The 25,731-nt window shown below is 34.4% G+C and overlaps 1 protein-coding gene across 1 annotated transcript in view; it reads left to right on the top strand.

Moving 5' to 3' along the window:
• Positions 1-25,731, top strand: part of IL1RAPL1 (interleukin 1 receptor accessory protein like 1) — a 670,743-nt gene that overhangs the window by 161,181 nt on the left and 483,831 nt on the right. The gene's annotated exons all lie outside the window — the stretch shown is intronic.

The following is a 25,731-nucleotide window of genomic DNA, read 5'->3' as shown; positions in this document are numbered from 1 at the left end:
ATTTCAGGTGTCACAATCAACAACATCTTTAAATCAAGGAAGTCTTCACACTTGATTTGTTGATAATTTTACAGTACTACTCTGCTCCTCAAGCCTCCAGCTGTTCTGTAGAAAATAATGAGATGTTTAAGTTGTAATATGAAAGAAAAAACACAGCCCACGGGTCCTGAACTCTGAAAAGAACTTCCCTTACTGGTTTAGGGAGAAAAGTACCTTCTTCTGCTAGCCCTCAACCTGACCATTCTGGTTTGGGATGAGCAGTCTCACCTAGACTTGGCTATTGAATTTTCTGAAAATCTCCAATGGTAATTTAGAGGCATGGAAAAAAAAATTGCAAGATCAGATATTTAATTATGACCACTGAAATATTTGTATTGTTAGCAGATCGGGAAAAATCCTTTTCTGAAAAGGGAAACATTGCATCCTTATAGCTTAAAGTGTATTTTCATGTCAAAGTTTATATTTAAGCGCTTGGGTTGTTTTATTTAGGTAAAGTTGATATGCACATTCAGATTAAGGGAGAGTTTTAATATGGAAATTAGGAAGATAAGTAGAGGAACAAGGCATTGTTCCTCAGAAGAGTACAGAATTAAATCCTAAACAAATAAATACAAATTATTAGGATATATTGACAAGTTTCCTGGAGTAATTAATGACTATGATGATGTAGAATTCTTAAGTGCTATCTACATTGTTTTCTGTATTTATTACTGTGATATATTTGTTCATTTTAGAGGTGAGTATTGCTTGAAATAATCTTTTCTAAGTCACAGACTATAGAACTGATGTATCTGTTCTGTTCCCTACCGTATGGAAATGCTTAAAGTGATACATTATACCAGAACGCTTTATCTCCAGTGCTTTCAGTGCTACTTGCTCTGTGATTTCTTGAAGTATTCATTAATTAAAGAAGCATAATGCAAATTATTGAATTTCAGACTAAGACCAAAGTAAGTGAATGTACCTTTAAAAGGAGAAATAATGCTATTATTAGAAGACTTCTAACTGAGTTTATTTAAATTATTTGCATAGCTGTAATTAAGCTATAGTGCACTTCATTTCTGCATTAAAATTAAGTAGAATAAAATTATCACTTTTTAATAACATCCAATTAAATGTAATTAATGAGAATTTAATCACCATGTTTCATATTAGATATAATTAGCTAATGATCTGTAAATCTGTATGAAACACACCTTAACAATATAGCACTTTACATAATAAAGTAACCTAATCCCAAGAAGTATTTAGAAGATGTCATATCTGCCATATTTCACTGTCCATGAGAGAAGACAATTGAAGCTCTGATAAAGTATACAGTATTAAATTTGACTTGCCCAAAGCCCTCTCTGCCATTATTTATGCTTTTATTTGGTACTTTTTATTTAAATTATCTTAATCATCTTGTATTTCTTTACATTTGTGTTTTCATAATTTGTGGCAGGTGAGGAAATAGAATCTGTTGGGGGTTAGTCCATTAAATGATTGCACAGACTATGCTGCAGGAATTGGCTTTAGTTTTCTTGGTTTGTTCTTTACATTAAGAATTTTCATCAGAGTATTTATTTTATTAAAGTTTTATTAAAAATTTTCTAAGACAGAATTTTGTGATTTCTGGGATGAATTTTCTCAAATTCTCTGGGTACAATTTCTGCTCAAAATCAGTGAGGAAAAAACCTTCTATTTAGTTCATAGCATCAGTGCTACCATAGGATTTCAACTTTGATGACACTATGAGCTAAACTACCCTGCAAGTCTGCTGAACCCTGTCATACTTACTCTTGGTTTTTCCAGTCATCAAAGAAAACAAAGCCATGCAAACCCTAAGAAACCAAGTGCCCACACTTTATTACTATTTCCTTTCAAAATAAAAAATATTGATGAAAAAAATACCATTGAAATACATTTTTTTAACTTGCCCTTTCATGTTCTTATCTTAGTTTATTGAATTTTGTCATCTCGATAACTCAGATATTTAAAAGCTATTTGGACATGGTCCTGGGCAATGAGCTCTGTGTGGCCCTGCATGAGGCCCTGCTTGATCTCCTGACACACCTTCTGACCTCAGACATTCTGTGATTCTTTAATTGCTTTGGCACCACCTAGTTATGAATATCTCGTGCACTCTCAGAATTTCAACATGGGATTAGCACATTCTGTCAGCTATCTCTGATTAGGTGCGGTGAAGTACCAAGTCAAAACTGAGAATCTTGTTTGCTTTTAATAAGATGCACCTGTCCTTGGAGCTGTTCCATCAAAAGACAGAAGAACCCTTTACTAAATATATTGCTATTCAGGGCAGACTTTGCACTGGTATTTCATTTTCAGCCTCATCTTTACCTTCTTTTATTAATTGATTTATCTGTCTTTGGAGGCTGAAACAGAAATTGAATCTTTCCTTTGCACATGTTTTAGTATGTTATAAAATTATATACTGCATTACTTACCTAATAAAGATTTAGAGAAGTAAAATTCATTCATTGATCCAGACATGTTAGAAAGTTTTTAAAATGTGAATTGTTGTATTATATCACTCATGTCAAACCTTGCTTAGAAAGTCTTAGTAATCAAAATCATCAACATTAGTCTTAAAGAAGGAGAGCAATGATTTTCTGGTACTATAAATGATAGCTAAAAATCCCTGTTAGATTTTAAATAATTCAAAATTATTTTTCTATTAAAAATTCTTAAGATTGCTTCTAAATACTGACTAGTACAGCATGAAACTACATTTAGGCAGAAAAGAAGAATCAAAATGCTTTTTAAATTTTTGTCTCAGAATAAAACATGGAGTTTCTCCATTAATGCATTGAAAGAAAAATATTTTTTAATTCATGTAATAGTTTCCCTCATTATAAATATTTTCTCTGTAACTCCCACATCATAGAAAGTGCAGCTATATAAAACTGAAAATGTACTCTTAAAATTTCACAACTTCATAATAATTTCATTGGATGTCTGAATGTTCTTTGGGTTTCCGTTCATTTCATACTGCATTCCTAACCTAACAAATTTAATTGTTATGCTTTTATAAATGTTATGTTTGGATTCTCAATTAAAAAATGTTACATTATTTGATTTCTCTAAGATCCTTCATCACCATCCTCAGAAATCTTTTATCACAGAGCAAAGGTACAGGTAACAATTCAGTAGAGATCATTGCTAAAGTGGGTGCAAGATTAACACATGAAAGAGTGCTAATTAAGGGTCCTTTAAAGCATATTGAAACCAGAGCTTATAACCCCTCTCCTGGGGAGTCCTTGAGCCACCAGTGGCTGCAAGGGCTGACTGGAGATGGGCCGGGGTAGGATTGTTCCTGCAGTGGGACACTCCACCAGCACAGCCTTGCTGTCAAGATCTCACCCATGGGGGGAGAAGCCCAGCTCTCAGCCCCCTACTGATCCTGTGCCTGGCTGTTGGGACTCCTGATTTCTGACAGCTGGGAATCTTCGTTCTGTGAGGTCAGGGAACGTCCTGTCCTTAAAACATGGCTGTAATCAGCAATCACTCGGTTGAGAGTGTGATGATAATTGTTCACTTTCATCATGGATTTGCAACACGAGGTCAGACTTTTTTCTCCTCAAGGCATTTGAAAGGTACAATTGTGTGCATTGATTAGGGTAAAACTAGCTTATGTACTGCAATATGTTTGAGAAAATCTATTAAAGGAAGCAATTCTCTGGTCTGGAATACATATTTTGTGTTCTAAAAAATAAAATTAAACAGACACCATCATCTATTACAAATGATATAAATGAGTAAGACTGATTTTATATAGCTTTTTATTCACATTTTCAGAAAATAAAATTAGAAATGTTTTGTTCCTCGTAAAGTTTAGCCAGAGAAAAAGAAGACAGACATTCATAATTACATGTGTGAGGAAAACCAGCATAAGATGGCAAATTGCACAACTTTGGTCCTTTCATTTCGCATTTCATTTGTATGGATGTACTTTTGCCCTTTCATATGTCTTTCTGGGGCCTGAACTTGTGGTTCCTCATGGGAGATGCAGGATAGGATGTGTGGTGCTGGATTTTTCCAAGACAGAGGAGCACTCAGAGGTTTTGGTGCGAGGTGTTTGATTTCCAGTATGAAGAAGCATATGAGATGAAAGGTGTGCGAATACACCATAGTATGTGTGGTAGGATATAAGCACTGCTGGCTAAGTTAAAAAGTGGAAGGATATTTGGCAATATCATATTTTCTGCATAGCAATGTGTTTAAATTTGTTTGGCGTTCAGTGAAAGTTAAGATGTTTCCAGGACATCCAGAATTCTCACCCATGTTCTCTGCAGTTCAATGTCCTACATCCTCCAGAGATGCCTGTTATTTGTTGATTTTTAGCTGCACAATTAAACCAGCAACATGACTGGGCATCAGGTTTCACTTCTTCACCAAATAAGTTTGAGAAAACCCTATAAATTAAAAGATGACCAAATGTTGTTTGGTTGCAGATATCATAACATCCCAGCTGCTCATCAGATGAGGCATATCTCTTGACACAACGGTAAGGAAGATATCATTTCCAACTTTAGTAACTGGTAGCTGCTGGTAAACACCTTTCCTTTTGAAATTTGAATGTTTCAGCTTATCATTTCAGCAAAATAGTCTTCAATTCTGCCTAAAGCAAGACTTTACAAAAATTATACATCTCTTCCTTATTCTCATTTCCCTGTTCTGGAAGTTTCAACAGAGATTAGTCATAACTATAAATCACAGGGAAGAATTAATAGGAAAATAATTGCACTGTGTAGCTGAAACAGTCTCTCAAAGAGGCAGTGTTCCAGAGTCAGGTGGAGAAGCAGACTTGTCTTTTCAGTATACACAGTTTGTGAATATTTTGTCTGGGTTTTCTTCATCATTCTCCTGAGGGTCACAGCCCCTCAAGTTCATTAATAGCTAAGTGTCTTCACCAGCCTGGTCATTAAATGTAATATTTACCTGAGTTTATCAGAAATTACTTTTACTGTATATAAGTTATGAGTTAACATATCAGTCATAAAAACAAACAAACAAACAAAAAAAACACAGAAAACAAACCAAAACCAAAAACCTCATGTTGATTTATGTGGAAACCATAACGTTTAGGTATTTTGTTGTCAATTTCATTAGGTTCTGCAATGCATTTATTACCTGGCAGGTAGTAAATCTTTGCTCAATTCAAACTGTAGGCTCAGACTTCAACCTTTTCTCCATGCCTTGTCTATTAAAAAAATTTGTTTATTGCACATTACCAATTTGGAGCCCTGCAGTGTTCATTAAGAGATAGGAATCTATCTGGGAAAAAGACTGTCATTTTAGCATTCTTATATGAGTTACTCTCTAGGAAGCAGTTTCTGATGTTAGAAATTAAATACTGCTATAGCATGCATTTTAAGTAATCAGATCCATTCAAAACTCTATCTGGGGGATGTTTCTGAGTCATAAAATGCTGATGGCTGACTTTCATTGAAGGTTTCAGCTTAAGTACTGTTAGTTTTTTTTTTGAAACCTCAACTTACATTTAACAGTATTTTAAAAATAGGAAACTTCAATTCGAAGACTAAAAACTCTACTAATCTTTGAGAATCATATGTACAATGGAGTTTTAAGATTGTCTGTTAACTGAATGGCAGCTTCATAATAAAACCTTAAGACCAGAAGTGAAAACGGACACTAATCTTCAGCTCTTGCTCTACGTCAGGAGAGGTTGCTGTGAAGAACAGTCTTATATAACCTCGACTGCTGCATGCCAGGATGTGGATGCCTTTGCTTAATGTAGTTTGAATTCTGCTTACACTAAACAAGTACTTTTCTTCAAAACACTACTTTTTCTGAGGCCACCATGAAATGTTATCTCACTATTTTATTTCTCCCTATTCAAGCGAATTCCATAGTTTTTTAACTTTTTTTCTTTTTCTACAGTATTTTAAGACAATAACATAGTGCCTTTAAGTAAAAATCTATCTTATATTTTGTTGTATGTCTGTTAAATTGATGAAAGGGTTGCAAGCACAGTGTCTGGGGCATTCTTTATTGCTACCCCTACTTATTTTCTTTAGTGTTCCATCATAACTGGTATTACAGGCAATAACAGTCAAAGCGAAGAGATTTTATTGTTTCCTTTGTGTTGAAGTGTCTGAAGCCTAGCTCTCAAATTCTGTAGTTCCAAAGAAATATTTGTCTCTAGCCTGGGAGGAGGCTTGCTGATCTGCTTTCTAGTAATAGTGCTAAGTGATTCATTATCACTTAAACATAACACCTATTTAGCAATAGAAACAGTCAGCATTAGGATTAGAAGGAAAGCAACATTTTACTTCAGGTAGGTGAACCTTTCCATTTCTGCATAATAGTGAAATTTCCTGGTTTTCCAAGTGATATCTGGAAATATCTCCTCCTGTCTCATGAATTTTGTAACACATTTCAAAAAGAAACCATCCTTTTAGTGAAACAAAGAATTATGACATAATGTTATTTCAGTAATCCATACTTGCTATGTATTCTTGCAAACTCCCAGTGTGTTTTTCTTAACTGACACCTCTATAGTGTTTAACCCAGTTACCTTTCACTAGGGTTTTGTTTTGTTGGTTTGTTTGTTTCTTGGTATTAATATCACTATATTATTAGCTACATAGAGACTTACTCTCTAAAGTACCTGTGACCTTTTCCATAATGGGATATGTGTGGTTGGTTTCCACAAAGTTGGTGTCCTTTCCCAAAGCCTTGTCCATTGTCTCTGTGGAGAGATCTTTAACCCAGAAGCACAGTTGCCACATTCTACCAGCAATACACAGAATTTGCTGAAGCTTGAAAACTTTTGCAAAGCAGTTTAATACTGGGGAGCCTTAGAATGATTTTTGAGGTGCAAGAATATTTGTTCATGCTGCTTGCCACATCACAGGCTGTGTCCATGAGCTATGCTCTTGTGGAATCCAGCTGAAAACTTTACATATTTTAGTTGCAGAAGGCTTTTCCTAAGTTTTGAATCCTAACAAGTTTACAAATATTTCAAAGCTCAAGACACACATCCTATGAACTTTATTGTAGAAGTGATGACTTATTTTTATCAGAAAATTTACATATAAAATGTAAAGAATTATCTGCAGTTCATACATTACTTTTTTTCTGATATATTTTTTCCAGATTCAGAAATGATGCTAATTTTTCTTCAAAAACTTTGTTGAAAACTGAGAAATTGTCTCTCTAACTTGTATGTGTTGAAGCCTATTCCTTGTCATGCATGTTTTTTTTTTGTAAATTATGTTTCAGAATCCCTTGCTTAATTTGTATGTGTGTTAAAGTTTACTTGTTAAATTTTGCAGTATAATTTCAGTATCAAGTTTTTCAGAGAGTTATTGTCAGAAACACTTATATTTCATTAATATGTTTATCTCTATGCCTTTTCTGGATTGGTCTTTCTAGGATCTCTTTAAAGTGAACTGTTTATACAGGAATGGGCAGATGGGAAAGAATACTTCTGACCATAAATTTTGCTGCTCTGTGTATGCAGATTATTGATTGCACATGAATGTTTTATTATTTCTGAGGCAGAATGATTTTTCAGACTTCATATCCTTGATGTAGTTTACTTTTCAATTAGTTTAGGATAAACTAGAAACAAAAACAGGAGAAATCCCTTGAAGGAAAGTGAATTAACAAGCTAGGCATGAGGTCAGACAGAAACTAAATGTACAGCTGGGCACCTCAGAACCATTCTAGAGAGACAAATATAAGCATGCATGGGTGCTCCCATATATTACATAGGCAAAAAACAATAAAAATAAATCAACCTTGAGCCAACAAGTTTGAAATTAAATGGAAGAGAGAGAAGTAAAAAGAAAAATATATGTTGTACTTTTCTTAGGTTATTAGTGTATTTGTTCATCATTAGGCAAATATAAGTGTATTTTAACAAATGTTTTCATAAAGAAACTTACCTTAAGCCTTTGTTCTCATTTCAAAGCCTCTAACAAAACCTTATTTTTCTCTTCCTTTGTAAGTATACTCATTGTTCAAAATATATGCAGTGGATGTTAAAATGACATTTAAAAGCACTAAGTTTTCTTACCTCTAATCATTGCATAGTGTGTTTAAATTTCAAATTATGTTTAATCAATATTATGCAGTTGTAAAGTTTTTAATGAATTGTGAACTTCTGGAAATTTAATTTTAAGAAGGGAGCTGGAGTATGAGTCATTAAAAAAAAATCCAAACCCCTTAAAAAAACCACAGAGCCAACTAACCAAACAAAAAGAAAAAAAAAAAAAACAAACAAAAAACAAAGCAAAACAAAAAAATATCCACTTCCCAATGAACAAGAACAACCTTAAATAAGAAATGAGGAATTAGAGTTAAGTATAAGAGCATTTTGATATTGCATGCACATTAAACTGAAAAACCAATTGATACTTAGTCACCTGAGAATCTCAGATTCAGTTTAAATCCCCAATATTTGAACCTTCTCACATTTTGAAAAAAAAAAAAACCACAAAAACAAACAAAAAACAACCAACCAACCAAAAAAAAAAAAAAAAAAACAAAAAAAAAAACAAAACACAAAAAGCCCCCAAAAACCAAACAAAAAACCCCAACCCAACAAAAAAAACAACAAACCAGTTTGGAAAATATTGAGTTAAGGAAATTTAGGAATTGTTCCACAGGAACAATTTCCTGTGGAATTGTCAAGTGGACATGTTCTTCTTTCCTCTAGGGATTGGCCTGTGATTTGTCTGCTAGTTTTACACAGATCTTCACTGTCCTGGTGAAACAAAGAAGAATCAGCAATGTTTAGAATCTTACATGTCAAGTATACTGTCAGAACATGGTTCTGGCAACCTCTACTCATATATTGCAGAGCCATATTTTATGAGTGGTTTCTTTATAGTGCGCAGATGTCTTGGTGCTAGTAAGGAACATTCAAATGCATAAATATAATAACAACCTCCCTGTTAACATCAGTAGTAGAACATATAGTCACTGCAGCTATTTGTAATCCTAGACTGAAAACAGAATATGAACTCTTATGGTGAAGACAGAAAATCAATTTTGAATCATGCTGATGCTTTTTAATTCTCTGATTTTTTTTTTTGTTGTTTTCCAAGGATAAAAGATTTAGAAAGCAAAGCCAAATTCAGAAAGAGTAGCATTAGGCTCTCCCCCTCACACTGATTCTGCCCTGTGTCTGTTTTCTCTTCAAGTTTTAATGTGATTACCATGTAGGTGGCTGCAGATCCCTTCAGTCTGGAGGGACTAGAGACATGTTCCTGGATCACTTAGGAATGACTGTGGCTCCTTTGTTTCCATATTGGTCTAGCGTGAAAAATGAAAATATTAAATACCAATAGCTTTGTAGTAAATCTTCTGTGCTGAAAACACAGACTGTAGTAAGTTTCTTTCTCTGTCTTTAATTAAAAAGAAGAACAAACCCCCAGACAACCTATTTTTGAAAGGTCCAGAAAGACTTGCCTGAAAATAGATTTAGAGCTGTTTTTGTGTTAGAGCATTATGTGCACTGTAAAATTAAAGAGCTATAGAAAATAGACACAGAAATTGATCTGTCATGTTTAAAATAGCAGAAAAATTAAAACAAACAAACAAACAAAAAACCACACAAAAAAAAAAAAAAAAAAAAAAAAAAAAAAAACAAACAAAAAAAAAACAAAAAAAACCTGATTGCTTGCAATCTAGTCTATGTGTGGGGAGTTAACAAGCTTTACATGCCCAAAGCCCAAGAATGGATTGGTGACACAACTAAGACTGGCTAATAAAGATTCCCTCAAAATTTATTATTTTAGAATATGTCTTCTCAGGAACATAGGGTAGTGTATTTTTACAACACTATATAGTTTAAAAGACCTTTTAACATATGTCTTGGAATTGAACCAACATAATTCAAAGCCTGGTTTTAAAAAAGTCAGCATGAAAATCGAAAATTATACAATTTTTTCTTCCCAGGGTTTGATTTTCCATAATGAAATTATGATCAAACATACTAATTTAAAAAGTTTTTTCTTCAGCTTTGCATCATTTTGGTAAAGTATTCAAATATGTGGTTATAATCACAGAAAATAATTTCACAGTAGTAGGAAATTCCCTGTAAATTCAGAAAGCTCAAATACTTGAAATACTGGAATTATGGTATACAGAGTACACAAATTCCTGTAATTATGGACTTATTCTGAAGCCTAAGATCAAGGACTAGATTTGCAAGGAATGCAAACCTTAGCACAAATCCCTAGCAATATTTTGTTACCTAGCTTTTAATTGAAAAATGAATTTCTCTTGTTGCTGATGGTTTACTACTGGGTACATTATAAGGAAGGAGAAACATACGAAAGGATGTGTTTTGCACAGCTAAATGAGCTGCAGTGTTGGTGTTACAGAATTAGTATATCTATCCTTGATGCAATATGTACACTCTGCTACATAAAAAATGCCTCACAGATTAAAATATTGATATTTAATAAATGGATCAAAACGCCAGCAAAAAATATGCAACAACATATTTTATGTTTAAATTTATGGTAAACAAAAGGTCAGTTGGCATAATTTTTGTGCCAGATTTCTTGCTAACATGCTGTGCTTCTCACAAAGTAAATAGAATGTTCCTATCTTTGAATCCAATTTTGCTTGCAAATTCTTTAAAAAATACTTTATTTCAATGGGCCTTGCAAATCTCAATATAGGAATTTTGACATTTCATCTACTTACTCACATGGAATTTGGAGCTTCTTCATGATTTCTACACAAAAAGAAAATTCAAAAGGCAATGATCCATAATACCTGTGTAGTTAACAAACTGCCAAGCTCAACCTCTCCCTTCTTTCATGCAGATGTTTACACATTAATAATTGGAAAGCTGGTGCTGAAAGTTTTGGAGAGCCATGGACAATGAGTACATTGATCTGCATTTTGCTCTGTGAAGTAGAAGGACAGAATCACTGATAAATTGTTCATTTATTAATCAGAGTTCCTAATCTTAATTTCTCACATCCTACTCTCTTTGTAGATTAGGTGAAAACTCATGCAACCCTCCATGGTTGTATAAAAAAGCATATATACAAATGAGAAGTCATATATAAATCATTAAACTGTAAAATTTTATGAGAAAAAACATCAATTTATTTAGCATTTATTTAAACCTCACTAAGTGGTTCTGATAATGTTATTTTAGACTGGAAGCCAAACAGCGAAGTTAAGAATTAAGCAAGGAATTCAGACAGGAATTACAAACTTACATTTTACCAAACAACTTATTTTACATAAATGTGTTTCTGTATATGCTAGGATCATTTCTTGGGTCCAAGATGGAATTTTGTAACATAAGAGTAAAAAAGACTGAGGATCTGATGGAGAGTAAGCCACAATACTCCATAATCCTTCACTGTGGTGGTTGAAAGATGGGCTTGGGAGATGGTTCACTGCTCCTTTTTTTACCCCTTTCTACTGTGGTTGGGATATTAATGTATTTCAAACCATCATAGCTTTCATATAATTGAGTGCTATTCCACTAACCAGTAGTAAGTAAAATGTAAGGGCTTTTTTCAGATGTTACTCACTTCAGAGACATCCTTATTCTTCAACAGAAAATATGACAAGAATACCTGCAGTGAGTTGTTTTTATACCGTGTCTGGAAATACCCACCTGAAAGTTGTTTATATTGTCAGAGGAATTATTAAGCCTTAACAGTTGACACATGGAGAAGATTTCTTGTTTTGTGTTATTTTCAAAATAAATTGTAAGTATAAAATGATAGAAAGTTATATTAGTTTAATCTCAAGCAAATACATTTTCTCTTTTCCTCAATATAGTTGGTGAATATAGTAATTGCAACTTGAACAAGTAATAATTAGCAATTCATTCAAAAAACTGGGAAGAAAATCTCTTTTCTGAATAGCAAGTTTTTTGAGGCATAAAAGAAAAAATGCATGCCTGCTTGATCTTCTCCTTTTAATTATGCTCTTTTCTTTCTATAAATATATTTCTATTGATACTGGTTTAAACTGTGTGTCATGACGCTTTCAGATCCAGTCACCCCCATTTGCTGTATAATTCATCACCTATGAAGCTAATTATAGGATTCAGTGTTTTAGCCCTTATTCTCTTGTGAGGAGAATAAATATTAACACACATTGCTGCTTGGTCTTACTAAGACCAAGATTCAGACAAATCAGATGGATCACCTTCACAGGTAAAATCTGATTAAAATTATTTTAAGCACTCAAGATAAGAAGTAAACATACATAAATTAAGCATACTTAAACATATGCAGACTATCTCATGCAGAATTAAGATTACTTTAGAAGGGCTCTAGTTCATTATTCAACAGAGTGAACTGCAATGGGACAGTTACTTTAAATAATAAATATCTCATATTTATGGGTAGAGATTGTGGTGCTGATGTGGATGTGGAGGGAGCTGAAGGAAGCAGAGCAGAACTCTCAGGATGCTTATTCTTCACTTTATTCTCCAGTGTCCTGCCTGCACAGCTTAGCTGTGTGGTGAGACTGAAATGGCATTATTTCTGCATCTTGACAGGTAACTATCAACCAGCTCTAAGTTAACCTGAGAATTTTTCTTAACATTCATAAGATTTTCCTTTAAAACTGATTTTTTGTGCCTTAGTCATTAGTACACCTTTCAGATGTTGTGAAAGATTGTCCAGGTGAAATGGGTAGAATAAGGTTGCATACGTGAGAGGCACGATTTAATTTAAAACTTTATTTCTTGTAGAAAGTAGTATTGAAGTTCTTCTCTGCTTACCATTTATTTAAATGCCTGAAAAGCTCAATATCTTTTCCACAGGTAAAATTCAGTATGAAGCTGAAGACAAAATATAAGCAGATAAATCTACACTGTCAGGGATTTTCAGAATCACATGTTTTTTTAGAACTGAGCTGCTTTTGATGTATCACTTTGGGGAAGTTTAATTCCAGAAAAGACAGACATGCAAAATTTGAGTTGTTTGGGGTTTTTCTTCCTTCCCTGTAGCCCTCATAATAGAAATACTTGACATCATGATAAGTGAGCACGCAGTCCAGAATAGCACATTTTGTGTATCAGATTTGTTGAAACATTAGTGTTATAAACATCTAGTGATGAAATAAAAGAGGGGTTCAGGAGTGTATTTAAGGGTTCAGTTTTTAAAGCATCTTTAGAAGACTTATTCTTCTAGAATTATTAAACTATGAAATGGAAATCAGTTTTTTTCTAGTCTCCAAAAGGTTCCACATTTTGTTCAATCACATTAATGTGCTTTCAGATGATTTTCTGAGAAAGGTTATGAACTGTCATTACATTTTGAGATTTCATATCTTCTGTTTGAACTGATTCAAGTTACAGGCAAGTGTTTGTGACTCAGCTGTAGACTCTCGTTCCCTAGAGATGCTGTTGTTCCCAGTGGGAGCTGTCGTAGTTTGAAGATTGTTGCACCTACAGAGGATTGGTCTGGAACATAATAGATAATGTGATTTTTCTGTGGTCCTGGCTACTGCAGGACCACCAACATTATCAGTTAAGCAACTACATCCATATTGCTTGCAAATATTTCTGTATGATGCTTCTCATCCACTCTCATTTATAATGTTCTTATTTTTTAGTTTATCCAAATCATCACTTTTTTTTCCATGGGTGATTTTTCTTCATTTCACTGTTTCAGAAAAAGGGCAATTTCATTTGTATTCTTACCTTGAAGATATGATCCATTCCCTGGAGTTTTCAGATTTTGTAGAGACTACTCTGTTCCTTTATCTGTCAGTTTTCCTCACACATTTTATTCTCTTTATCCTTTTTGGTTGCTGTTCTTTGCATTTTATCTAACTCTTCTGCAGTTTTTATAAACTATGCAACCAAGCATCACGAAGTAAAACTTATACTTAATAAAATTCAGCCAAAAAGCTCCAAACACCAAATACCTACAATCAAGCTCAAGGATACCCAACCGCCCTGGGAATACCAGTCCTCATTACAAATTAATGTGTATCCATGGCATTTTCAACCCCTGACTTTTAAGCAAATTTATCAAAATGCAATGAAAGACCTCTGAAGCAAAGTGCAATGTCTTTTCAAGTTCCTGTGCTACTCTGAGACAACATCTTAAGTAAAAATTAATGTGAGAATGGTAGAACAGTGCTGGCAAATATGCTGTTGGGTGAAATGAGAGGTACCTTCCGGAAAAGGAATTTTGTTCATTATCACTGGATTTACATGTAAACTACTGTGATGAGAGAAACAGAACACACTCATACACTTCGGACTTCTTACCCTCCTAATTTAAATGTAGATGTGTTAAATTATTTGCCAGTAAAACCAGAATAAAAAAAGAGCACAAGTATTTTCAGGATATGTAAATGCTGGCTAAATATTTATCTTGCTTCAATATGTTTGGTTAGTGTTTCAGTGAAATATACTTACAGCCAAAAAATTATACAGCTTAAAAATTATTTGGGGGTTTTTGTATCTTTTTGTGCTGCTTTAGGATTTAATGGAAATATAAGAACTTTATGAAAATATTTTGAGAACCAGCCAAATGTGTCACTGGATATAAACAAAGTACCAGAAAATTCCACAAAACATTGTCATTTTTCCTGAACTTTAGGCGATATTATGTACAATTTTCCTTCTAATAATTATGAAAAAAACCTGTAAGACTCATTTATAATTATGACGTATTTCCATGGGATTTCTGAGATTTGATGTAAGAAAATAGCTCTTCTCATAGGCAAAACACTGACTGATATAAGTTGGGCCTACTTTGCTGACCTCACTGGAGATTTTAATGTTTGTTAGCATTAACAAGATTAAAAAATTAGTTGAGTTTTTAAACTTATACTAATTTTTACTTTAGTGACAATTTTTGGTTTTAGTATGTATAGCTAAATATATATATAATTATGTACATTTTGATTGTAATTATTCTGAAATATTGGATGAAATTATGTGAAGCACTTTTCATCATTTTAAATTTTGCAACTTTGTTCTCTGATCCTAAAATTGTACCAACTTCCCTGAAATTATGCTCAAATACTGAAAGAAAACTTTTTTGCTTTATTCATCTTAGAAGAACAACAAAAGTCTGAACCAGACAGGCAGCAGAGTAAATACTAGTGTAATGCAGAAGAAAAATTCACCAAGTCCACAAGACTTCATCATCAGTAAGCTCAAGCACACACACACACACACACACACGGACACAGAGTGGAATAGTTGCTATTTGCTCACTTTATGCACTAATAGCTTATGAAGACAGTAATCAAAAAAAAAATTCTGGATCATAGTGAAGATTCGATATTTGACACAGAAAAAACATACTGAAAACACATATTTTTTAAAAGTGTTATTTGATTGTCAGTATATCTGTTTTTATTACATGTTAGTGTGTTTTGAATTTAATTTTAAAGCCACAATTACATTTTCACTAATCTCAACAGATTCCACTGATAGTGGAAATAACATTAAAGACCTGTAAACTGAGAAAATAGACCAACAATATCAAATTATATGAAGGTCCCAAAATGCCTTTCTTATTCTGACAGATGGGGAAGATAAGCAAAAGTATAGAAAGTCTGAATTAGAAATTTGATCATTTACATTCCAGACAGGGATTTATAAATTATGTCATCACGATGGTATAAATATGTAGCCACCTTTTTATTCCTGCTAAGCCCAAAACAATGTGATAATGAGGAGTACAGATTTTCCTTCCACTTCATAATCTGAAATGTATTCCAAGGAGAATACAGTGCTATATAATTGGAATTGTCAGTGGGATTTGCAGAATATTAATTACTGCTTTTTAAATTGTTAACCATTAGTGAGTCATAGGACATGTCTACTTGAAATTATTCAACCTGCAAATATTAAATTTAAAAATACAGACTATTAAAATAATGATGGGGTAGAGAGAAACCTAATTCCTTTTCTATGGCAACTTAGAATTTACTGACAATAATGGAAATATCTGGAAATTTCTAAGTTTTTCAGAGCATTTAGGCAAATCAAAATGCCTGTGGCAGGGTGGTTATGGGATTTAGGTCAGTTTTTGTGATTAATGTTAATGCTGTCAGGATGAAAAGTCTGCTAGACTTGAGGAGAATGTGCTTTATATTTCATAATTTTTACTTTAGACAAGGAAATAAAACCATGGAATTTCTCTTACTCTGCTGAGTACTCCAAAGGTATAAAGAAGAAAAAACCCTTTATTTCAGGTCTTTGTACCCCCCCTGATTCTGAAATTGAGTGATTTAGGTAAAAACAAAGAAATGAAACCTAACGTTTTGTCTCTGTGTAAAGCTGATGTGAAGATGTGAAGCAAACCTCTTGAGACCCCTTAGATCAGCAGTTATTGATCCAGTGAGCAGCCATGACTGTTCACATGGGTGCACAGGTTTGACAGGTGTGCAGGGGTAATGTACAGAGTAAATACCTAAGGAAAATTAATTTTGCTCTGTAATTAAGCAGAACATTCTCTCCTCACCTTCTTACTTCTCAGTTTCTGGCACAGAGATTAGTGATTAACTGCTGATTCACCTCAAGGCGGTTTTCATTCATTTGGGGCCAAACTGGTGAGCAGATTTCAAGAAAAATAACAGGGAAAAGATGCAGATTTATCCCTCTTAAAAGTAATAATTCCAGCAGCTGTTTGTTGGAAAGGTCTGGCATGTGTTACAGGCACTTGAGGCTTGGCAGGGATTTTGTACAGGGTGTCTCTCTTGCCTTTCCCAGGACTTCACAGCCCAACTGACGAAGGTGTGACAGAGGTGCTGGTGCAGTGGGAGCCCTGCATGGCTGGAGTGTGACCTTGTGGAGCAGGAAGAGGCTTTCCTTGGGGCAGACTAAGTCTAGATTCAAGCACCTGAACCAAAAGCAAGTAAAAGGAGGAGACAGACTCTTCTGTGCTGTAAATGAGAACCTCCTACACTAAATAAAGGGTTGCATCATGTAGCCAATGTGTTCATATCCTCACCCTGTGTGTACACAATACCAATGACAATCTGGTTCATTCGATATCAACACTGTTAATAATGAAATATTATTAATTGCAGTGATCTTGCTCTGTTGCTGTACTTTCCCAGGCCTGATTTCAGCAGTTGTGTATTGTTGCTGCATTGTCTCCCTGTTATCCAAAGCAAAACCTAGCCCATCTCTGTGGGGTTACCATGGAGCCCCTTTCCCACAGGAGGGTAAGGTTATATGAGAGTCCTGACTTCTTTCCTTTTTCTTGCACCCACTAATACATTCCTCTGAAGTGTGGCTGGTAGGGGAGGTTTGTAGGTCCTAGGAAAGAGGCCACAGTGAGGAGTGGAGTGGTGTGAGGGAATGCACACTGTTTAAGGGAGTGAATAGCTCAGGAAGTAACCTTGGCCCTTTTCATGGGAAGTGAACTGGAACAGGTAGATATTGGAGGCATCCTTCAAATCCCACTGGAAGGCTAAGAGAGAAACTTGAGCAAAAGGAGGAAAAAGGGTGGAGATGGCATTCAGGAGGGTGGGTCTGAGGGGGAGACCCAAGCAGACAGTGGGATTGAAAGCGCTGAGACTGGTGTTAGTGGATGGGCAAGGAGTAGTGCCTGGAAGGGGAGATGTGAGCAGCTGCACAACTCTTGGAGCTGGTTTTGGGAAATCAGATGCAGAAATGGGGCATCTGGACAGTGAACATGGGTGAAGGAATCTGAGACAAAACCAGGGCAATGACTGTAAAAGAAAAGGGGAGAAACTATGAAACAGTTTATCTAGAAAATGTGCTGTTTGGATGAAGCATGTAAAGCAAAATGCCTGAGTCTGAGGCAAGGAGTGGAGACCTGAGTGAAAAGTCAGAATAGGAAGAAAAAAACTATTTCTATTTGAAGGCAAGTCCACATTTAAGCATTCCTCTGATGTTAGAAAATAGACGTATTTTTCAAGCAATGTCTCACTACATAGTTTGGAGGCAGTAAATTGCTACTCTTGTCAGTTTCTCTGTTTCATATATCTGTCAATAATAATTTGTATCTTTAGTCAGGATTATTTTGACATATTTTGTCCAACTATTTGCTATTAAATAATAGAAATTAAATGTACAAAATGTACTAAAATAACATTAAATGCTGATTTAGTTAATATTGTAGAAATACAAGAAGTCGTTAGGAAGTTCAGAGCTTTGGTTCTGCTGCATTTGCATACTTACTATAAATATTTAATAAAACCACTAAATCTGTACAAATCTGAGTGGTCAGTATGGTCTAATTTGAGCTCCTGCATGCAGGAGCAAGAAGAAATATATTAGGAGGAGGCATTTATTTCGTACCTGACTATAATGATTGTTGGAGTAGGAGTATGTACATAAAAAATTCCTAAAATAAGAAGTCCTTCTTCATCTAGATAAAAAAAAAAAAAAAAAAAAAAAAAAAAAAAAAAAAAATAGTTACAGGTTTTTAGTTTTATATTGGTGGATGATATGGAAAAAGTAGTACCAAAAAAAATTAGCAATAGAGGTGGTTAAACCAAATATTGCCCTGCAGAGCTAGATTTTGTCTCTCTGCCAGAGTTTCTATGTGAATAGCTTCTTAGAACCACCATTTTTCTGTGTAATATTGAGTAAATTCTTATTTTCAAATTTTGAACTTCAGATTTGAAGTCTAATTATTAACCAGTGGGAACATATCACTGAAAATATCAAGTGCTTGTTGTAAATTTAGTCACCTAAAATTAGAAGACACTTTTAGTTTTCTTTCTGCAGTTCTATTTCTCTTCTGTAGAATGGGATAGTGATGAACTCTTGTCTCATAATGGTGCAGAAATTAATTTATCAATAGGTACATAGAGTCAAAAAAATCTGATGAGATATTGCAATTTGTTTCCAGAAAATTATTTGAAGCATCTAACAATGAAGAGGAAAGAGAATATTGAGTGATTTGTCATTAAACAAGTACCACCCATTATAAGATTGAATGCAGCAGGTTTTTAGAGGAAAAAATTATATATTACCATGTGAATAAAATAGGCATGCGCAAAAGGGTAAGAATATTCAGGACTCAGTTAATTTAGCAGTACTCTGGGGTGTTTTTTAGAATAGTTTTTTAGTATCTAATAAGTGAATCTTTACTCATAGTTGGAGTCCAATGGAGAAAAAATTAATTTCTCCTTTATGCAGACGCAGCTGAAGGCACAACTAAGCAGATACATGTACAACAGAGGGAACTGCTAATACCTCACTTATACATCCTGAGTCCATTGACAACCATGGGAAATTTGAAGCAAGTTAGTAGCAAAAGGATTTTACACCAAGAGATTTTTATTTCTTTTTCTTTACTGATTTTAGACACAGGAATTAAACATTTTATGTTTTAAATAAATAAACAAGATTGTGTCTTGGATGCTGCTTGGGTAAAAAATCTTTTTTATGTTTTATGTTTTTCTATTTTTTATTAATTTCTAATTCCAGTAAGAAAAATAGCTACCTTTATATATATAGATCTATCTTTAAAATACAGATAGATGGTTATTTTTTCCCTTGGTTACCTACACTGTAGAAAGTACAGGAAGTTAAAAATCAGTGGAATATACTGTGAATATTTGAACTGTATGTGCATAAAAAAAAAAAAAAGAAAAAATAATAATAGATATTTCAAGCCTGATTCTGTAAATTCTAGATTTTTTGGTTTGCTTTTTTTTTTTTTTTCTTTAAATTACAGCCATTTCAATTTTAACTGCAGATAGACCTGCCTTAGCTACATGCTTCCTGTCTCCCTTCTTTCTACTAGCCTCACCTGGCATGACTTTTGGCCATCTTTGGGAGCTGGTTTACTGCCTCTAAATTCCATGTTTCTCCTGACTTTTCCATTCCTCACTGTCTATGTTTGAATGTAGTCATTTAATGAATTATTTTTGTTTAACAAAAGATAATACAATAAGTGGTTTGCTTATGTAGCAGAGAAATTCGTAAGGGTACAGCATTAAGCCCAACATGGAAAGTAACTGGCTCTGAGATATAATGATGGAGATCACAGTCTCAAATGTCACTAAATCAGAAGTGCTTACATTTTGCCACTGATCTGTGTGCAGGAACAAAACCAATCAACTAATCAAGCCCACAAGCAAAATACAAGATAGTTGCTCTGTTGTTCAGCAGAGCACTTAGACACATGATTCAAATCCTTCAGCAAAGGAGTCAGGTGCTAAAGTAACTGGACAAATCCTTTTCTGAATTGGAATCTAGCTGTCCACTGCCCCAAAGACTCCTCATCCCCCTCTGACATACTCTTTCAGAGGAGGCTGTTCATGTTGGTTGTATTGACCTTCCTGCTACAGCAAAGTCAACATTTTTCTTTAGAGTTCTGATAATGTCTGGCAAAACTTTAAATTTTATTATTAACTGATCGAACTACTGCCTGATTAAGAAAAATTTCTCTAAATATTGAAGTTTTATATTTTTCTTTTACTGTTTCAAATATGTTTGAAAGTGATATTTCACTATTTCTTCTTTTTAAAAAAGTACTCACAGTGCTATTGTTTTTCCAGCAAAATGGTTTGTATTTGTTGTAATAAGACAAAACAGTTACCTGTGTAACTTAAAACATGAAATGTTACTCAAAACATAAATAAATCATGTTAATTTATTGGGAGACATTTTTCTATCACTGTTCATAACACATGAAACTGAGCAGGGCGTGTCAGAAACAGTACTGATTTGGGGAATTATATGTATTCAGCACTTCAGTGTTCTGGTTAATTATTTAAGAGAGAAAAAAAGGAAGAATAAATGGAGCTAAGGGAAGGCAAATTTCTTCACTGCCTTGAGTGCAAAATAGTAATCAGTAATCTAACAATACAAAATTCTATTCACAAAATATGCAATTGGTCTGAATCTTCTTTTTCTTGTCCTTACCTCATCCATTCATTTCCTTTCACCTAGAAACCAAAGACCTGAAATAAACTCTTCCTTCAAATTTACATAGTCTGGCAGCTTTCAACAATGAGATGACAGGTTTGGTGGATGAGGGTAGAAGAATATTTGTCTTGACTTTAGCAAGACTTTTGAGGCTGCCTCTTAGCATCATCATAGACAGGCTGATGTAGTTTGGCTTAAATGAGTGGACAGTAAGGTGGACTGAAATCCAACTGAACATCTGTGCCCAGAGTTTTGTAAAGAGTGGTATGATATTCAGAAAAAGGAAGTGCCAAGTCCTGCCCATGGGTGGAACAACCCCAGCCACCAGTGCAGACCAGGGGTGGCTAGAAGGCAGCTCAGCAAATATTTGATGGGAAGGAATCCAGAGGGAACCAGACTCTTCTCAGTGGTACCCTCTGACAGGGCAGATGCCAGTGATCATAGCACAAAACTCCTGAGATTCCTTGTGAACACAAGTGGTGATTTATACTATGAGGATAAAGAGAGGGCCAAGTTTCCCAGAGAGGCTGTGTGAAGCCTCCATCCCTGGAGATATTTAAAATCCAGCCCTGGACACAGCCTGGATGCTGCTCTAGGCACGGAGTTGGGCTAAGCCATCCATGGATTTGCCTCATTGTCTCTGTGAGTCTGTGCCATGGACTTCAGATAAGGCTTATGTTATGTCTCTATGAAAGACTGATGAGAACTCGGGCAGTATTTTGTCCCTATTAAAAATGTCTTTCTCTTCTTACTCGTGATGCTTATTTTTCTGTACTTTGGGAAGATTACACCTGTGTGCTCTTTGTTTTCTTGTTTTTTTTTGTCATGTTCTTGTTGCTTGTCAGAGAAAAAAGTGGTCACAGATTTTCAAATGACAGGAGGCCTAATTAAATGATTGTGTTTGGAGACCAAATGCTGCTTCACTGCCAGTTAGTTCATCTCTCTGTTGGGGCCTGTGTGGTGAAGACAATGCATTTAGTTTTTATTTGCCTTTGAATTGGTATATGAACCATGCATGTAGGACTTTTTGAAAAGTAAAGTAAGGTATGCTGTGAATTTTCTTTACTTTCATTGCCAAATCAGAAAATTCAGTCACAGAAAAAAATATTGGAGTGAGAAAAAGCCAATAGCTCTGTGCATTCAAAGTCACGTGTTGAGTGTACATTTATACAAGCATTGGGACAGAAACTGAGTGTGCAGGCAAGTATGACACTGTGTATCACTTCTTCATTTTTAAGCAGTTTTCCTGAGAGATTTTCTAAGAGTGTTTTGTATTTAAAGAAGGAACAATCAAAACGTTTTCAGACCAGGCACTAAACAGTTAATGGAATATATTCATTATGTCTTATTTTTAGAAAAACAAATTCAAGGAAAATTTTGCCCAATTATCTGTCATTAATAAGTTGAAAAGCAATCATTATTCTAACCTGCAGTTATAAACTAACTACACTCATCTCACTTTGTATTCTTAAAAGGATATGAGAATATTCTAGCTTTAGATTTTTTTGAAAGCATTGTTTGGTGTGAATTTTGATTTTTTTTTCCTATTTTCACTTTCCCCTTACTTATCAAGCACAGTAAAGAGGAGAGCTATTAAATTTACTCATAAATCTTAGAAATACCATTTATATTTGGTCTTCAGGAGTAGTAGGGCATCCATTCTGGCCTTAATATCACGTGTTCTTGTAGCTGCTATTAAAATGTCAACATATACTGTCAATTACCCCAGAATCATACTTGCAGTATTTCTCAATAGCTAAAATAAGAAATAGCAGTAGTATTTCAGATAATGTAGTTCTTAAATTGTTAGAAAAATCCACCATAATTGATACTTTCAGGATTCTTGAAAATCATAAAAGTCTAGGGAGCAGTAATAAGAAAAGATCAGATGAAATACACATATAGTGAAAATTCAGGTTATTAACATCTTTCTAATTGTTTTGTTTAAAAAAAAACAGTAATAAGTTTGTGTTAGAAAAATGATAGGATATTAGGAGATTGAGTTTTCCTTTCTGCTATGTTGTGTAAGATTTTGAATTATAGGACACTGCCACTATTGTAAGATTCTTGTCTAATTTGCTAAGTGTAAGCATTAATATTTACCTGAAAATTATTCTTTATGAAGTCATTAAGAAAACAGCTTTAGTAATATTTTACTGAAACTTAACATTTATTCCAATGAGATAAAGAGGAGATAAGAAAGATAAAAAAGGAGCTATGTCTTTTTGAAGCCAGTCAGCATCATTCTTATAATTTACTCATGACCAAGATTTCTTTGTGATTTGTTTATTTTTTGCTTAATTTAAACTATTATAACTAGAAGTGTATATGGAATAGAAATGAGGAAGTCTATAGTGATACACAGCTGTTCTGAGATACCCCAAATCTCTTTTTCTCTGGGGAATTGATGCTGATCATATTAATGTCAGGTATAATATTCTAATCTGATTTCAGTGGAAATAGACTGGAGCCCTCATTTTGAAAGATCTAAAAGACCTGTTTTTCCACTCTGTCTATAACCAGGCAGTAATTACTGGAGGTCAGAGAAAAAAAACCAACAGTGTTTCTATGTAGGCACTTAAATAGTACACTAGGTTTTGTTTGCTTGTTTCTCAAGCTAATAACATGCATCAGTGTTTACTACAGATTTTCCAACATGGTAGAATTGTCTCATGTCCTCCACTTTTATCTCTGCAAAGATAACATGAACAAACCTCTGCTTTACATTGTGGGAGCATTACCCATTGACTAACATCAGTTTCTGTCATTCAGAATAGAAATGCTTTCTCTTCTTGACATATGTTCTTCAAGGAATGAGTTTGTCTTGTCCATGACACTTTATTAAAAAACCTGGATGTGCTGTAACTATTCTGCATGACAAATTGGGGGTGCATGTTTTGTAAATAATTATCTTTCTCATATGGGAATTACCTTCTTTTTGCATGTTTGTCAGAGTTCCGTACTCTCCGGCCAGGTTCTTTAGATATTCCACATGTGGAGGGATATCTAATTCACCTGCATGAAGACATCTGATGTTCCATGGGGTTTCAGATCTAGCAGGACAGTACAAAATATACCATATAACACAGTACAAATCTACGTTACAGTTAGAGAAATACAGCAATATCTGCAGTCCAGTCACAAGTCTGCAATACTCTCACCCTCACCGTGCTGAGTATCCCCCCTCATCAGGAAGGCATATGTGGGTAGGTTAAGTCAACTCAAGCCTGTGGAGCTCTTCAAAATTCCTTTGTTAATTTTTGGGTTTTATAGTCTCTGCTGGGCTAATCCACAGCTCCTCTTCCTCAGATATTCAATCTTACCTGTGCTAAATTGGCCAACTCAGGGAGACATTCCCACTCTTCTAATGAACTCAGGGAGAAACTTTTACCATGCCTGTTGATCCACATAGCTCTTGATAGCTGCTTACCTGAAACAAAGGCCACCCTCTGGTCCCCTTGTGGCTGAGTCAGCTTCTATATAACAGTTTTGGTAAGTCAAACCCTGCATTTTTCCCTGAGCTTCATGGAATGTCTCCTTGCCCATCTCCTCTACGCCTCTTTCCATTGTAGGGGTTTATTGGTCAGTCATAATATTTTTAAAATAGGGTCCTGGGTATGAAGATGACAAGGAAGTCACATAACATTTTGCAGTGGACTTAAATATAATTTCAGGAACACATTATTTGGTTTATAAAGTCCAAAACCAGCCATCCTCATTAAATAAAGTTAATCAGATTATTTATGTAGTACTCATGTATTTGCCAGATCAAAAAGACATTTGAGTTTGAGACCTAAAGTAAAAGGACTTGATATAACAAAAGCTTCTGTGTTTCTTGAAAATGAAGCTATAAGTTGTATTGCTTTGTCGTGTAAACTTTCTAAATGTCAGTGTACTTCCTTGGTATTTTCAAGAAAACCCTAATAATCCAGAGAAAAGTAGACTAGCTTCTATGTAGGTCAGACCTGTGGACATAATTTGTAGATCCAGAGCAGTTCTTACATGGCTGTTGCAATTTAAGTGATGATTTCCCACATGTCTCCTCAGAACAAGCTTCTGCTGCAATGTAACCTTTCTCTTTTTCTTTCTCTGTGCACAAAGACATGCACACCCATGCAAGCACATGTATAAAAATAGATGACCCAAAAATCTCTCTACTCAATTATTGCTTCAGCTGGACTTGTGTTTGTGTATGTACTTCAGCTTGATTCATGCATATTATTTCATAAGTAAAAAATATTTTCATTAGGTAAAAAACACTTATAAATATTTGTGAATATTTTTTATTCTTTCCAAGTGACTTTATAAGAAGAGTGACTTGAAGGAAATGTTCATTTCATAGCTTTAAGGCTTCCCTTTTTGGATAAACAGTAGATAATGTACTGTCCATGAACATGTGTGTTAATTACTTGTGAAAACAGATGTTCTGTTAATACAGTTTCTAACTGCAGAACATCACTGTCTACCTCTGTGTGTGCATGTGTATGTGAGCTTTTCCCTCCTTAATGTTTCTTGCTATTCTGAAATAATGCAAATTCTCTTTGCTTGTTTGCCAGTAAGTTTGGTGATATCGAGATATATCAGAATGCCAGTGACTGCTTCTCTTCTCATTAATATAATTGGAAGTGGGTTACAACAGGTACTCTCAAGATACAAACTGGACATGCTAAAAATGCAAATGCTATTTTCAGAATTTGACTGCAGTGGTGGGAATGTAGAATATTTCTGAATTATGAGATAAAATGGCTAGCTTATTACCACCATTTTTATTTATTTCTGCCATTTTTTCTCTAACCTTTTTATTCATTTCCCCATCCAATGTGTTTGTCCAAGCTTCAGAGTCAAGCAAAGACAAGAATCAAATAATCAACCTTCATTCCTACTAT

The sequence above is a fragment of the Vidua chalybeata genome, chromosome 2 (assembly GCF_026979565.1).
Source record: "Vidua chalybeata isolate OUT-0048 chromosome 2, bVidCha1 merged haplotype, whole genome shotgun sequence".
NCBI classification, from domain to species: domain Eukaryota; kingdom Metazoa; phylum Chordata; class Aves; order Passeriformes; family Viduidae; genus Vidua; species Vidua chalybeata.
The sequence above is the reverse complement of the archived record's forward strand: the minus strand, read 5'-3'. Positions and strand labels throughout refer to the sequence as shown.